The sequence below is a fragment of the Pseudophryne corroboree genome, chromosome 6 (genome assembly GCF_028390025.1).
Source record: "Pseudophryne corroboree isolate aPseCor3 chromosome 6, aPseCor3.hap2, whole genome shotgun sequence".
In the NCBI taxonomy this organism is placed as follows: Eukaryota; Metazoa; Chordata; class Amphibia; order Anura; family Myobatrachidae; genus Pseudophryne; species Pseudophryne corroboree.
In genome coordinates, this window is record NC_086449.1 from 544,956,088 (window position 1) to 544,973,941 (window position 17,854).

General features: G+C 41.3%; 1 pseudogene; it reads left to right on the forward strand.

Moving 5' to 3' along the window:
- The first annotated feature begins 12,953 nt into the window (after positions 1 to 12,953).
- On the forward strand, positions 12,954 to 13,072 carry LOC134939006 (5S ribosomal RNA; annotated as a pseudogene).
- The last annotated feature ends 4,782 nt before the right edge of the window (positions 13,073 to 17,854 follow it).

Here is a 17,854-nt window from a genome sequence, read left to right on the forward strand (position 1 = left end):
TAAGGCTATATAGAACAACTGTCCATCAATATTAAGTGTGAATGACTCATATGACTCATATATTTAATAAAAGCATGGTTTGGGGACAGTATGTTCTATTGTGAGACATACTATGAAATACAGGAGCCTGGAATAATAGCCATTATACTGCCCACGTGCTAAGAGCCCACACTGTATCACTATATAATATAAGGGTCTGCTGGGGAACAGTATTGTAGCATTAGGAAGAATCCAAAATACATAATTATAATGCACTGCTGTCATACTTCCTGTGTAAATACATAAAGGGCGATTAGTGAATAATATCGCACTAGCAAGGAATTACAAAAAATGTGACCCCCACTGCATTGCTGTCACACTGTTTGTGCGACTGGTGTCTATGCGGCTATTGGGCATTAAATACTGCTGTGTAAATATTACAGGCACTACTTGAATGTGTATAAGGCTATATAGAACGACTGTCTATTCATATCAAGTGTGAACGATCTATATACATACAATAAAGGCATGATGTGCGGATACTATGTTTCATTACAAGACACACTGGCATAACAGAAAAGTGTACAATTGAATTCAATCTCTGGCAACTCACATTAAATGTGACACATTAGTGCACATATTAAAAAAGCACATCTCATTTGTGCACACATACGTTAGATACCCTAAGAGGTCCTAGTGTCCCAAAATAGCAGGCATCCCTCATATTACAGTGCAAATAAATAGCTCCACCAAGGGAGCGATAATACATAGGGCATGTGCATTGATACATATTAAATATAAAGAGACTGACACTTTTTAGTGCATATACACTCCACTCAGTCTTCTCTGCCTGCTGACACAATAACATTCATCCTAGCTCATTTATGAGTGTGGTGACCAGAAATTTTACTACAGGAGTCATAGATATAGCAACATTATCTCTACTTTTGACATAAAACTCATCCTATTTCTTAGTATCTAAAGGATTACTTCACCACCCTAATTCACAGCCCTAATAAGCAGTGGCAGTGAATTACTGTTGCAACATCTGTATACTATATTACAACTTTTAGCAACAATTTATAAGCTAGTGTCTAACTATGTATCTCCTAATGTGATTTATTGCAACAGCTCAATACTAATTTATTTGGCATTTATATCAAATCAAGCACTGGTACAGTGCTATATATACATTAACATCTGTTTGGTTTATGTACTTGTAAAATTAAATACAAGAAGAATTAAGGGAACAACACAATTGCTATGTTTTTAAATCTTTATTCACTTTATACTTATTCTCTTCACATTTATTTTTCTTTTTGATTTTAATGCTTTGCTCGACAATTAATAAAGGACATTAGTCTCAATATAATAATAATACTGACTTGGATCAAAAACATATCAAACATGCATTTAGGCCTTCATTGAATATTATTGTTTAGGGTATATGTACTTATAATAAAGATAATATTTTAACTTAGGGTTGAGTGCACCCTAGTTAAACTGGATTCTTTTTCCTTTCCCCGCTCTGTGGGGATTTGACAAAATACTGCAACCCAAACCAGTTGGTAGCACCATTTGAACCTTTAGTTCCATCTGTCTGTGGACACGTGTATTCTTCCCCCTGCATATCAGAAAGGTTGGGGTCGAGAATACACATATAAAAGGTACCCCTACTTGTGTACATACATTACTATTTTCTTTTTCTCAGTGCGGGTTACTTTCCAGGAAGGGTTAAAAAATTTTGCTTTTCCCAGTACTGGAACTTTTTGAGACTAGAAGGCAGATTAGGGCTAAACTTATTGCAAAGTATTTCAGCTGGATTTTTAGAAAAGGAATTATAAAACAGTATAAATAGAGAGCTTTCCCTTTAATTAGTATGCATGTGATACATTTGGACCAATAGGACGCAATCAGGAAGTTCTGTTCGATTTTGCTGGGGATTTTGTTGGGGATTTTAATGGGGATTTTAGGTTTGATTTTGAAAAGGATTTCAAAATCTCAACACTAAATCCCTTCTAAACATTAATCAAAATCAAACTTGATTTGAAAATCATATACAAAATCGATTTTAAGTGAATGTGGGATTTTTGAAGGGATTTAGAAAATCAAATGATTTTTAAGATTCTTCAAAAAATTATCTCAAAATTGAACTTTAGTAAATTTACCCCTGATCTCTTTTAGAAGTCATTTTTCCTTCGTGACTTGATATAGATTGTGCATGTATCGATTAAAGGAGTTTGAAGTTAATACAGCTAGAAGGTGCATATTTTGCACCTTGGTATCTGTGTGCATGGGGTGGGGGGCAAAATGAATCACTATATACTGTACATGCTAAGCTCATATTATCCTATGTGTAATCAATATAATAATGGATACACAGGCAAGAGAATAGTGTCTTTACAATTAGTAATTGTGAGTTACATTTTTGAATATACCATTAAATTTAATATCACCCACATACTTGTTGGATCCCCCTTTCATAATCAATAATCATAATCGAATAACAATTTTGTTTCCAGTGAAAGTGGAAATGGAAATAGCCTTCAAAAATAAACTCAAAACTTACCTGTTTGCTCTTGCATTTCACTAATGTCCCTTGTTAAGATTATTTTGTATTCTGTGCTGTAAACGCAAATGTAAAGCACTTTGAGTCCTGTTGGAAGAAAAGTGCTATATAAATAACATTATTAATAATAATTATTATTATTATTATTATTATTATTAGTTAAGTAATGCAGATACAGAAGATGGCCTTTACTGCATATAATATAGCCGTGGATTAAAATACTGGATGAGACAATGCAAAATCAACTACAGTATGTACTGTAGTGTTAGTCAGTGACAGTGACACACATTCAAAAATGTATACAGTATCTGAATGTATAGTACTCATCTTATTATTGTATGTAGCAGTTACATGAACACACCCTTACTATACTCACATAAAGTTTACCTGCCCATTCCTGCCAACTCCAATTCAGCTTCTCCAGGTGTAATGCACACACACATTTGGTATGCAAACTATGCATGCATATCTTACATAATGAAAAAATAGGATTTTGATAACCTACCGGTAAATCCTTTTCTCCTAGTCCGTAGAGGATGCTGGGGACGACATCAAGATCATGGGGTATAGATGGGATCGCAGGAGACATGGGAACTCTAAAGACTTTTCATTGGGTGTGAACTGGCTCCTCCCTCTATGCCCCTCCTCCAGACCTCAGTTGTAGGAACTGTGCCCAGGGAGACTGACATTTCGAGGAAAGGAATTACTTAACTAGTGGTGAGATATCTACCAACTCACACCCTCAACCATGCCGCACACATGGCAATCAACATAACACACGCCAACAGATATGAAATAATTGCAGCAATATGCTGAAACCAAGATAACACAACTTGTGTAACTGTAATAACTAAACTGCAGGTAAAGTACGCACTGGAACGGGCGCCCAGCATCCTCTACAGACTAGGAGAAAAGGATTTACCGGTAGGTTATCAAAATCCTATTTTCTCATACGTCCTAGAGGATGCTGGGGAAGACATCAAGACCATGGGGTCTATACCAAAGCTCCAGTACGGGCGGGAGAGTGCCGATGACCCTGCAGCACCGATTGACCAAACTTTAGGTCCTCATCGGCCAAGGTGTCAAACTTGTAGAATTTTGCAAATGTGTTTGACCCTGACCAAGTAGCTGCTCGGCAAAGTTGTAATGCCGAGACTCCCTGGGCAGACGCCCAGGAGGAGCCCACCTTCCTAGTAGAATGGGCCTTCACCGACATTGGTAACGGCAATCCAGCCGTAGAATGAGCTTGCTGAATCATACCTCTGATCCAGCGCGCAATAGTCTGCTTGGAAGCAGGACAACCAATCTTGTTGGGAGCATACTGGACAAACAAAACCTCTGTTTTCCGTATTCGAGCTGTTCTAGCGACATAAATCTTCAAAGCTCTAACCACATCTAGAGACTTTGACTCAGCGAACGTGTCAGTAGCAACTGGCACCAACATAGGTTGGTTTATGTGGAAAGAGGAAACCACCTTTGGAAGAAAATGTTGACGAGTTCTCAACTCTGCCCTATCTTCATGGAAGATCAGGTAAGGGCTCTTGTGGGACAAGGCCCCCAATTCAAACACCTGCCTTGCGGATGCCAACGCCAAAAGCATCACCACTTTCTAAGTGAGAAACTTCAACTCTATTTCTTGTAGAGGCTCAAACCAACCCGATTATAGGAACTGCAACACCACATTAAGGTCCCATGGTGCCACTGGAGGCAAAAATGGAGGCTGGATGTGCAGAACCCCTTTCACGAACGCCTGAACTTCTGGAAAGGAGGCCAATTGTTTTTGAAAGAAAACTTATAAGGCCGAAATCTGGACCTTGATTGACCCCAATTTAAGTCCCGCATCCACACCAGCCTGCAGAAAATGGAGAAAATGTCCCAACTCAGACTCTTCCATAGGAGCCTTCTTGGATTCACACCAAGACACATATTTTCTCCAAATACGGAGGTAATGTTTAGACGTTACTCCTTTCCTGGCCTGAATAAGAGTGGGGAAGACTTCCTTGGGAATACCCTTTCGGGCTAGGATCCGACGCTCAACAGCCATGCCGTCAAACGTAGCCGCGGTAAGTCTTGATACACACACAGCCCCTGCTGTAGTAGGTCCTCTCGAGGAGGAAGAGGCCGAGGATCTTCTATGAGCAACTCCTGAAGATCTGGATACCAAGCCCTCCTTGGCCAATCTGGGGCAATGAAGATTGCTCAAACTCTTGTTCTTATTATTATTTTGAGAACTTTTGGAATCAGTGGAAGTGGAGGGAAAACATATACTGACGGAAACACCCACTGGGTCACCAGTGTATCCACTGCCATTGCTTGAGGGTCTCTCGACCTGGAACAATATCTCTGAAGCTTCTTGTTTAGACTAGATGCCATCATGTCTACTTGAGGAACTCTCCAAAGACTCGTCACCTCTGCGAAGACTTCTTGGTGGAGGCTCCCCTCTCCTGGATGGAGATCGTGTCTGCTGAGGAAGTCTTCTTCCCAGTTGTCCACTCCCGGAAGGAAAATTGCTGACAGAGCTCTAACATGTCTTCCTGCCCAGAGGAGAATCCTTGTCACCTCTGCCATTGCCGCTCTGCTTTTCATTCCGCCTTGCCTGTTTATGTACGCGACTGCTGTTACATTGTCCAACTGGATCTGCGCGGGATCTTGAAGAAGATGTACCGCTTGTAGAAGGCCGTTGTAAATGGCTCTCAATTCCAGAACGTTTATGTGAAGGCAGGCTTCCTGACTTGACCATTTTCCTTGGAAGCTTTCCCCCTGTGTGACAGCTCTCCAGCCTCAGAGACTTGCATCCATGGTTATTAGGACCCAGTTGTGATCCCAAACCTGCATCCCTCTAGTAGGTGAGAACTGTGTAGCCACCACAGGAGCGAAATCCTGGCTTTGGGGGACAGGATTATTTTCTGGTGTATGTGTAGGTGGCATCCGGACCACTTGTCCAACAGGTCCCACTGGAATACTCTGGCATGAAATCGGCCAAACTGTATGGCCTCGTAGGCCGCTACCAGTTTCCCCAACAACCGAATGCATTGATGGATCAACACGCTTGTTGGTTTCAATATTTGTTTGACCATTTTCTATATTTCCAGAGCCTTTTCCACTGGAAGCAATACTCTCTGTACTTCTGTGTCCAGAATCATCCCTAAAAAGGACAATCTTGTCGTCAGATCCAACTGCGACTTTGAAAAATTAATGATCCAACCATGTTGTTGGAGTATTGACAGGGAGAGTGCAATGTTCTGCACCAACTGTTCCCTGGATCTCGCTTTTATCAGGAGATCGTCCAGATAAGGAAATATATTGACTCCTTTTTAATGAAGGAGGACCATCATCTCCGCCATCACCTTGGTGAATACCCCCGGTGCCGTGGAGAGTCTGAACGGCAACGTCTGAAACTGGTAATGGCAATCCTGTACTGCGAATCTCAGATAAGCTTGGTGAGGAGGATAAATGGGAATATGCAAGTAAGCAACTTTTATGTCTACTGACACCATGAAGTCCCCCTCTTCCAGACTGGAAATCACTACCCTCAGGGATTCCATCTTGAACTTGAACCTTTTCAGGTAAAGATTCAGATTTTCAGGTTTAAAATCGGTCTGACCAAGCTGTTCGGCTTCGGAACTACAAAGAGGCTTGAATAAAAAAAACCTCCTTACTGTGCCAAGGGTACCAGGACAATGACATGATCCTGACATAATTTTTGAATTGCCGTTGTTACTGCCTCTCTTCCCGGAAGAGAAGCTGGCAAGGTCGATTTGAAAAATCAGCATGGGGGGACGTCTTGAAACTCTAGTTTGTACCCATGGACAACTATTTGTAAGACCCATTTGTCCAGGCCAGATTGAATCCAGATTTGGCTGAAAAGTTTCAGATGTGCTCCCACCCGAGCGGACTCGTGCAAGGGAGCCCCAGCGTTATGCTGCAGATTTGGCAGAAGCAGGGGTGGACTTCTGCTCCTGCGATCTGGGAGATGCTGCGGATTTCTTTCCTTTTCCCCTTCTCCTACCTGCAAAAAAAGGGGAGACCTTTGGCCTTTTTGTATTTGTTGGGCCGAAAGGACTGTATGTGAAAGTGATGTGTCTTTTTCACCGGTGTAGGAGCATAAGGCAAGAATGTCGACTTACCTGCGGTAGCCGCCGAGACTAACACATCCAGCCCATCACCAAACAAGGCCTCACCTTTATATGGGAGAGCCTCCATATTTTATTTTGGAATCTACATCAGAATTCCACTGGCGAATCCACAATGCCCTCTGAGCCGATACTGCCATGGTAGCGGTTCTTGATCCCAAGAAACCAATATATTTAATGGATTCTAGTACGTACACAGCAGCGTCTTTGATATGACCTAACGTTAGGAATATCTCGTCTCCATCTATTGTGTCAATGTCTAATGACAAGTTTTCTGACCACTTTTCAATAGCAACTACTCACCCACTCACAGACAATGGTAGGCCTGAGTAGTGTCTCATTGGCCACATCAATAAATCACCTCACTCACTTGCGGTCTGTCGGTTCCTTAAGTGAAGCCATTCCAGGTGCAGGGAGAAACACCTTTTCTCTTTTATGACAGGGCCCTGTCTAAAATGTGGGGTGACTCCCACCTTTTTTGGAAAAAGGTAAGCTGCCTGAATTCCTTTTGCGAATCTGAAATTTCTTTTCAGGTTAAATCAGACCTGAGGTGGAGGGAAAATTACATTACTTCTTTACTAAAGTAAACCCTCTCCTTGTGGTAAAAGAGGGGGCTTCATTACTTCTAACACCTCCTTTATAGCTAAAACATGTTTTGAATGCTTTTTTGCTAACTTAGGACCTATTCCCCTGGAATCACTAGTGTCGACACAGGAATCAGAGTCCGTGTTGGTATCAGTTTGTACTACTTGTGCAAATTTGTACGTGACCCAGAAAGGTCCCTGTGGATGAAAGGCAGAACTATTAAAAATCACATCTGCAACAGATTATTTTCATTTTCTGTATGAGAATCAGTCCAACCTCTTACTGATATGATTCATGTAACCTTTCACCCAGTTAGGCTCTTGGTGTCATATTACACCTCTGTGTCCCTAACATGTCTCCACAGAGTTCCCTGCCACAGACATGTCACACACGTGCAGAACCACACCACAGACACTCCGGGATTTATAGGGGACAGACCCACAGTAAAATCTGTCAGAGGGACACAGATGGGATTTGCCAGCTCGCAACCCAGCGCCAGTAACACAATGTCTGTGAACACAAAATGCCCACTGACATTCAGTGCTTTTATAATGTTAATCACGCAATTATATAGCACCAAATTCACTGTGGCCCCCTCTGGTTTGCACCCTGATACTTGTTCAGTAGTGGAGGAGTACCAGCATTGTCTCTGCAGCCTGAGGAAAGAGAGAAAATGGTGCTGAGCAGTGTGCTGGCTGACTGAGGAGGAAGCTCCACTCTTCAATGGTGTGTGTCTCCTCAGCTTTTATGAGGTCATTTTTTATACTGGCGGGGGTAGGACTGTGCCTCAGCAACTTATGCCCCTTATTTATGCCAGTTTCCATAGGTTTCATACTGCCCAGAGTGCCCCCCCCGTGCCCTGCACCCTGCAGTGCCTGTGTATGTGTGGGCAACATGGCGCGCTGCGCTCCCACCAGCCGCGCTGTACCTTTAGCCGTCACTTTCTTGATTGAAGATCTGTCTTCTAACACTCACCTGTCTTCTGACTTCTGGCTCTGTGAGGGGGGTGACGGCGTGCTTTGGGAGTGAGCATCTAGGCACGGCTAGCATTCAGTTCCCTTCAGGAGCTAATGGTGTCCTGTCAGCCAGAAGCAGAGCCATGAAACTATGAGGAAGTTGGTTCCTACTTCTGCCCCCTCAGTCCCACGAAGCAGGGAGCCTGATGCCAGCAGATCTCCCTGAAAATAAAAAACCTATCAAAAGTCTTTTCAGAGAAACTCAGTAGAGCTCCTCAGAGTGCATCCAGTCGACCTGGGCACATTTCTAAAACTGAGGTCTGGAGGAGGGGCATAGAGGGAGGAGCCAGTTCACACCCAATGAAAAGTCTTTAGAGTGCCCATGTCTCCTGCAGATCCCGTTTATACCCCATGGTCTTGATGTCATCCCCAGCATCCTCTAGGACATATGAGAAAAAAAGTTGTTTGTCCAACTATAGATGAGCCATACTGTTTGCTTTAAAATATATTTTATATGCCCAAGTAAAATGAAAGGCATTAAGGGGATGTTGGAGGGCCTGGTGTTGTTAGGTATTGGGGGCATGTTGGGAGGTCTTATGAACATGTGTAGGAAATCTGATGCTCATGTGAGGATGCTTTCTGGCCATGTAAAGAATATGTGAGTTTGTATGAAGGGTATGTGTGCAGGGTGTCTGAAGACACATCTTATGGTCATGTTGGAAGCTCTGTTAAGTTTGTAGATAGGTATGATAGGCATGTGGTGAGGTCTAATGGGCCTGTAAGGGGCATATGGGGTGGTTTGGTGGCATGTAGCGTAGGCTAATGGGAAGGTAAAGTGCATGTGGAGAGGCACAGTTAATCTCATAATGCAGCCTGACATCTGTGGGGAATAGCGGATAAGAAGAAAGGAAAGAAGTGGGGGGATGGTAAATATGGGTCCCAGAGGAGGGAGAGTAAGCAGTAACTGGTTTCTATCCTCCTCAATCCCCATAGTTCTCCTTTCATTTGAAATGACCACCTAGAAAGTATATAAATAGAAACCAGTAAAATGTTAAATTTGGCCAGTTAAGAAAAATATTTACAAGTGTTATGCTAAACTATAGTTCTTTTAAACAAGTAGTCTGGGATATGTTGCTTTGTTGGAAACCGTAAAGAAAAAATAATAATCCTTTTATACTTTAGTGTTAACTTTTTTCACTTTAAAGACTTTCTGCAAAACTTTTCAGACAGAAGATACTGTATCTAAAAATGCAGACAACTTGAATTTCTCAGGACAGTGTAATTGGTCAGGAAAAAGAAACCTAGGAACGATGATTCGCTTTAGCAGGAAAATAAATGAAAATGTGATTTTTGGAGAAATGGAGAAGACTTGTCTTGACCTCTGAAATGCATTTATTGTATGCATACAAAAAAGTTAAAGAAACAGAGATTGTTTTCAAGAGTACAGACAGCTAATATAATAGAAGACTGCAACCTTGTGAACCTTTTTTTTTTTTTTTTAAAGAAGAGAATGAAGACAAAGATGTTGCAGGATATTGTTGGGCAATAGAACTAAATAGAAAACCCACTTTTCAGTGTCTCTCAAACAGAACAAATAATAGGTCATTTAAAAGTTCAACACATTAGTTCCACAGTTTAAGATGTACTGAGATACCGTGTATGGATGTCATGCAGTTACTGTATAGCAATTAGTGAGGGGTGTAGATATACAGTAGAGTGCACAGAGGGAGAAAACCGAATGCAGAAGTCGGATTAATATCAACAAATAAAACAATACAAACACATACTGTGCACAAGGAGAACCCTGTCCAATGCCTTTCTCTCTCTCTATTATTTAGATAAACAAAAACAATTAGGTTTACCCGTAGAAATCCAAACACCATATATCTAGATATGTATTAAACTGAGTAAACAATACAATGAACACAAAAATCATGATTTTGGTAAGTTCAAGGTCACTGAATTATTGAAGCAATGTGACTGAATATAGTTTTATTTTAATGAATTTCACAGGAAAAGGTAATGTTGTGTTCCTCTCTATACATTTGGGATTTGAATTATGGAATGTAATTAGTTTGTTTTGCTCTAGTAAAGTGATGGTTAAATCTTTTTACTTCTAATATAGATGCTACATTTATTACAGTTGATGAATTACCAGCTATGTTTTGTGATGCTTCTCTTCAGGGCGTATTAAAGTCAATAAAGTATTAGGATTTCAAAAAACCTTATTTAAAACCTGACCTGAAGTCTGTGATCAATCAACCTTCCCCAAGTGTGCTTAGTTAGGTTAGGACTCTCTGGCCTGAATCTATGAATCAATTTTAATTGCTTATTTTGGCATCCAGCAACAATAAACTGCTATTGCACAGCCTCGGTTATCAGGAAAGGCCCAAAGAAATGTTTTAAACAGCTTTAACAGCAGTGCAATTCAGTGTCTGCTATGCTAAGTTCCAATTTACTTACCTAAAATTATTGGACATAGTAGGGGGTTTTCCAAAATAAATGTTGTTAATTTTAGAACACCCATGAAAGTGACTCCCCCAAGCGCCTTATTTTATTATATTTATTGATTGGTTATAAGCCCTCATTTGATGATAGCCAATGAAATAGAATAATAAAAAAGCCACTAACTATGACATTTAAATTAAGTACACATATTTACTAAGTAGGATAGCTTATGTACATTTTTTGAATAAAAAAATATAATCATATTAACACCTGTTTTCAGAGTGCTCTGCTTTTGCTCTCAATTACATACTAACACCTCCAGTTGATAGTACATTGTGCCTGATACAGATATATGAATACCCAATTTTTCGCAGTTGAGTGATTAAGTAGCACTGCGCATATCTCATGATTGTTTTCCAATGGTGATCACAAAGAAAGGATTTATCTGTAAAGCAATTGACAGTCACTGGGCAGTAATGGGGAGTGGCGGCATAAATACAGACATTTTGTGGCCATTTTGGGGGCTTAGAAGGCTGTGACTGCGATCCCATATGTGAAAGCAATGTTTCTGGTGTCTTACTTCCTGCAGCCATGATGTGTGACCATATAGCAATTCAGAACTTCAATATTCGGCCAATCTGTGATGGATGCTGCGTCTTTGTACACAGCGGCTGGGATTTACAAAGCTGCCAGTGGTTGTGTCAATACATTTGCCTATTTTCAAACTGCCACTGCATACACATTTGCAGCTGCAAATCAGGCCCATATTTCCTTAGTATTATCACTGTTTTGTATAAAATATTATTTAACTGACATTTCCATCTTGGCTTCTGCAGCAGAGCTAATTTCTGTTGGATTTTTAAGGCGAACACAACAGATGTTTGTATTTAATTACATTTACTATCTAAAATATTATCATTAGTGAATATGCCGCATCATTACGGTAAAAGTCTTCAGGTTATGTGAAGTTTGGTGCAACAATGCACAATATTGATTATAATGATCCACATCACTATTGAATCTAGTTATTTCTGATTAGGCAATTGTATATTGAAGCCTCTGGTTGTGTACAACTATTATGTACAAATAGGGAAATACTAGCATTTGCTACTGACTCTGGAAGCCAGTAAGGTGGGGTAAGTATACAGACTTGCATAGTTAACATAATCTATATATAATGCTGATTTTGAGCTGTAATCATGAATGCGCCCAACTCATGAACCCGGAAATGAACAAGCCCTACGGATGAAACCCGTTTTCTGCGGGGGGGAGTGGGGGGGGGGGGGTGTCCGCTCACAGTCCTATAATGGCACCATCCTGATACCTGATCTGCTTACCTGGTTTTCTGGAGGAATTGAAGATTCGTAAGCCCCCTCTATCTTGCGGACATGCGCCACAGATAGCAACACTTTATTCAGGGAAATTATATAATTATTTTTTTCCTATTTACACCTGTTACATATCAGTGTGGTTCTGTTGTATAGGGGCTTCTCCTTGATATGGGCCATATTCTCAGTTTTATTTACTTATACCATATATATATTTTTTTTTTTCATAATTACCGATAGATAAATTTGGCATCTAAACTATTACAGATAGATTTTTCTATTTGTAAACATAGACATTCTTGCTGCATTTTTTTCCACACTCATATTGGGACATATCTGTTTTTTTGTTCACAGTTTTTGTCTGACGGTAATATACCTTTCTTTGTGCAATCAATTCACAAAGTCCTATATCGTATATATCCTACATTGACGTATGGTGTTTGAGTCATACTCTCCCTGATAATGTGAGAACTTGTTTACAGTTTTGAATTTTGCTATTTATACTACATTTTGCAAACGTTGCATGGGGATATATCTCCTTCTAAACATGATTTTCCTTTGTGTGATACAATATGATTTTTAGTCACACCAGAATCTAAGGGTGAGACACTAGGGTGTTCCTCCCATTACTGTTGGAACATCTAGTCCTTTGTGATTATATTTTGTGTAGCAGCAAAGCCACTTTACTACCTTGCTGAAGCAACCAACCTGTTATATCTATTTCTTCATTGAAGAAATTGTTTATCTTATCTCTCTACTCACCAATTTCATGGACTCTCATCCATGAATCCCGGAACATTGTACCACACTGGTGGGAACTTTGGAACCGTGTCTAACGTGGAAAGCAGATCCACATATTTTCAACCACTTTACATTCTTATCTCCTATCTCTTCTCCTTTTCTTCCTATTCCTTATTTCTTATATAGGTGCACTCTCATTGGTGTACACATAAATCTCTACTACCATACCATGGTGTCAGCACCCGATCTCGTCCGATCTTGGAAGCTAAACAGCGTTGGGTCGGGTTAGTATCAGGAGAGGAGACTGCCTGCGAATACCTGGTGTTGTAGAGCAGGAATTAATTTCCTCTTTTATGTGATATGAGACACCAACAGCAGTATCACCACTAATCCTATTCCGCATTTTTCTATTACTGTGTTTATAATTTTTTGACTGCAATTTGATGCCTTCAATTCTGCCTGCAAATATGGTATTTATATGTAATTCAGGTATATAATCCCTAGTGTGGTGACCATTGATTACCATTCTAGTTATTCATAGCTAAGTTATTCGGACTTTCCTAAAAAATCTTGTTTTGACCAACCCCTGGTTCCATCAACACAGAAACCCTGTACTGGTCAGGGGAAATGGGGGTATGACAACCCAATGTCTACAACCTTTCCGAATACTCTTTGAAATAAAGAGACCAGAACATTTTAACATTTTTTCAAATCTTTATTATTTTCACAGATCTTTGGGATGGGCAATTTTGTTTTAATAGTATTAATAAAAGTTATGTCTTAAGTATTCTCCAAATTCACACATAGTATCAACTTTTCTTACAAGAGTGCGCCAAACAAGAGACTTATTTTCTCTCCCATTGCAAGTATGTCTTTGTACACAGCGGCTGGGATTTACAAAGCTGCCGGTGGTTGTGTCAATACATTTGCCTATTTTCAAACTGCCACTGCATACACATGTGCAGCTGCAAATCAGGCCCATATTTCCTTAGTATTGTCACTGTTTTGTATAAAATATTATTTAACTGACATTTCCATCTTGGCTTCTGCAGCAGAGCTAATTTCTGTTGGATTTTTAAGGCGAACACAACAGATGTTTGTATTTAATTACATTTACTATCTAAAATATTATCATTAGTGAATATGCCGCATCATTACGGTAAAAGTCTTCAGGTTATGTGAAGTTTGGTGCAACAATGCACAATATTGATTATAATGATCCACATCACTATTGAATCTAGTTATTTCTGATTAGCCAATTGTATATTGAAACCTCTGGTTGTGTACAACTATTGTGTGCAAATAGGGAAATACTAGCATTTGCTACTGACTCTGGAAGCCAGTAAGGTGGGGAAAGTATACAGGCTTGCATAGTTAACATAATCTATATATAATGCTGATTTTGAGCTGTAATCATAAATGCGCCCAACTCATATACTGTACTTGTAAGTACTGATTTTTTTGCATTCATCTCTTCCTATGTACTTTCAATGCACATATGTGTGCAACTTTAAATAAACTAGAAATGTGCGGCGGGCACGTTTCGTGTTTTGTGTTTTGGTTTTGGATCAAGATCCTCACTCATGTTTTGGATCTGGATTGATTTTGCCAAAACTACCCTTTCAGGTTTTGGTTTTGGTTTTGGATCAGGGTGATTTTTGAAAAAAACATAAAAACAGCTAAAATCACAGAATTTGGGGGTCATTTTGATCCTACGGTATTATTAACCTCAATGACATTAATTTTCACTCATTTCCAATCTATTATGAACACCTCACACCTCACAATATTGTTTTTAGGCCAAAAGGTTGCACCGAGGTCGCTGGGTGTCTAAGCTAAGCGACCCAAGTAGGCGGCACAAACACCTGGCCCATATATGAGTGGCACTGCAGTGGCAGACAGGGTGGCACTTTTAAAAACTAGGACCCAAAGAGCACATAGTGCAAAAGAAAAAAAAGAGTTGCAACGAGGTTGCTGGAAGACTAAGCTAAGCAACACAAGTGTGCGGCACAAACACCTGGCCCATCTAGGAGTGGCACTGCAGTGTCAGACAGGATGTCAGTTTTAAAAACTAGGCCCCAAAGAGCACATAATGCAAAGAAATAAAGAGGTGCAAGATGGAATTGTCCTTGGGCCCTCCCACCCACCCTTATGTTGTATAAACAGGACATGCACACTTTAACAAACAAATCATTTCAGCAACAGGGTCTGCCTCACGACTGTGGCTGAAATGACTGGTTTGTTTGGGCCCCTACAAAAAAAGAAGCAATTAATCCACCGACCAAAAAATAAGCAATTCATCTCCCCTTGCACAATCTGGCCATACAGAGGCAAGATGTCATCCTCATCCTCCGACTACTCACCCCTTTCAGTGTGTACATCCTCCTCCTCACAGAATATTAATTCATCCCCACTGGAATCTACCATCACAGGTCCCGGTGTACTTTCTGGAGGCAATTGCTGGTAAAGGTCTTCCTGGAGGAATGTATAATTCATTTTGATGAACATCAACTTCTCCACATTTTGTGGAAGTAACCTCCTATGCCGATCGCTGACAAGGTTACCGGCTGCACTAAACAATCTTTCGGCGTACAAACTTAAGGGGGGACAACTTAGGTAAAACAAAGCCAGTTTGTGCAAGGGCCTCCAAATTGCTTCTTTTTCCTGCTAGTATACATTCGGACTTTCTGACATGCCTACTTGGATGCTGTCACTCATATAATCCTCCACCATTCTTCCAATGGTGACAGCATTATATGCAGTGACAGTAGACATGTCAGTAATTGTTGGCAGGTCTTTCAGTCCGGACCAGATGTCAGCACTTTCTCCTGACTGCCCTGCATCTCTGCCAGTGTGTGGGCTTTGAAATGCTATCCTTTTCCTCGCTGCCCCAGTTACGGTCGAAAATGAAGGAGGAGCTGTTGACGGGTCACGTTCCGCTTGAGTTAACAATTGTCTCACCAGCAGATCTTTGAACCTCTGCAGACCTGTGTCTGCTGGAAAGAGAGATACAACGTAAGCTTTAAACCTAGGATTGAGCACAGTGGCCAAAATGTAGTGCTCTGATTTCAACAGATTGACCACCCTTGAATTCTGGCAAAGCGAATGAAAGATTTCCATCCCCAACTCCAACATACTTAGCAGAATTGCTCTGTCTTAGCTCCTCCTTCAATTTCTCCAACTGTTTCTGCAAAAGCCTGATGAGGGGAATGACCTGACTCAAGCTGGCAGTGTCTGAACTGACTTCACGTGTGGCAAGTTCGAAGGGTTGGAGAACCTTGCACAACACGGAAATCATTCTCCTCTGCACTTGATTCAGGTGCATTCCCCTCCTTTGCCTATATCGTAGGTGGATGTATAGTCTTGAATGGCCTTTTGCTGCTCCTCCATCCTCTGAAGCATATAGAGTGTTGAATTCCACCTTTTTACCACCTCTTGCTTCAGGTGATGGCAGGGTAGGTTCAGAGGTGTTTGCTGGCACTCCAGTCTATGGCATGCAGTGGCTGAATGTTGAAATTGGCCCACAATTTTTCAGGCCACTGGCAGTATCTCCTGCACGCCCCTGTCATTTTAAAAAAAATTCTGCACCATCAAATTAATTTTGTGTGCAAAACATGGGACATGCTGGAATTTGCCCAGATGTAATGCACGCACAATATTGGTGCCATTGTCCGATATCACAAATCCCCAGGAGAGTCTAAGTGGGGTAAGCCATTGTGCGATGATGTCCCTCAGTTTCCGTAAGAGGCTATCAGTGGTGTGCCTCTTACAGAAACCGGTGATACACAGCATCGGTGATACACAGCACCGGTAGCCTGCCTAGGAACAAGCTGGCATTTGTGAAATGCTGCTACTGGTGCTGCTGCTGTTGTTGCTGCGGGAGGCAATACATCTACCCAATGGGCTGTCACAGTCAAGTAGTCCTTAGTTTGTCCTGCTCCACTTGTCCACATGTCCATGGTTAAGTGGGCACTGGGTACAACAGGATTTTTCAGGACACTGAGGACACTTTTCTTAATGTCCATGTACAGTCTAGTGAAGTGGAATCTAGATGGGATTTGGTGCCGGGGACACACTACCTCCATCAATTGTCTAAATACCACTGCACCCATGGCAGATACCAGATGCATGTCTAACACCAACATAGCTGTCAAGGCCTCTGTTATCTGCTTTACAACAGGATGACTGCTGTCATATTTCATCTTCCTCGCAAAGGACTGTTGGACAGTCAATTGCTTACTGGAAGTAGTACAAGTGGTCTTCCGACTTCCCCTCTGGAATGACGATCGACTCCCAGCAGCAACAAGAGTAGTGGCAGCAGCTGCAGCAGGAGGCATACCACTCAAGGATCCTCTGGAGGAATCCCAGTTAGGAGAGGACTCATCAGTCATGCCAGTGACATTGCCAGCAGGACTACTGATATTCCTGACTGAGGAGGAAATTGACATTGAGGGAGTTCGTGGTGTGGCTCACAGGAGCTTGGGTACAAAAGGAAGAAGGAATTTAGGTGTCAGTGAACTGCTTACACTCTTACCCAAAGTTTCTGAACTTGACAATGACTTCTGATGAATGTGCAGCAGGTGACGTATAAGGGAGGATGTTTCGAGGTGGTTAATATCCTTACCCCTACTTATTATGGATTGACGAAGGCAACACACGGCTTGACACCTGTTGTCTGGATTTGTGGAGAAATAATTCCACACCGAAGAGGTGGCTTTTTTTGGTATTTTGGCCAGACAAAAACTGTCTCCCCCGGTGCCTGATTTAAACAAACCACATCACCATCAGAATCCTCATCGTCAACTTCCTCCTCAGTGCCAGCAACACCCATATCCTCATCCTGGTGTACTTCAACAGTGACATCTTCAATTTGAATATCAGAAACTGAACTGTGGGTGCTACTTTCAGCACTTGCAGAGGGCGTCAAATGATGGAAGTAGCCACCTCTTCCCATCCAGTGTTGGGAATGTTAGGCATCGCAACCGCCGACACACTTGGACTCTCCTTGGGGATTTGTGATACCATTTTAGAATGCACAGTTCTTTGCTATGCTCTTGCCAGCTTAGCTCTTCTCATTTTTTAGTGGGAGGATGAGGGCTTCCATCGTCATGTGAA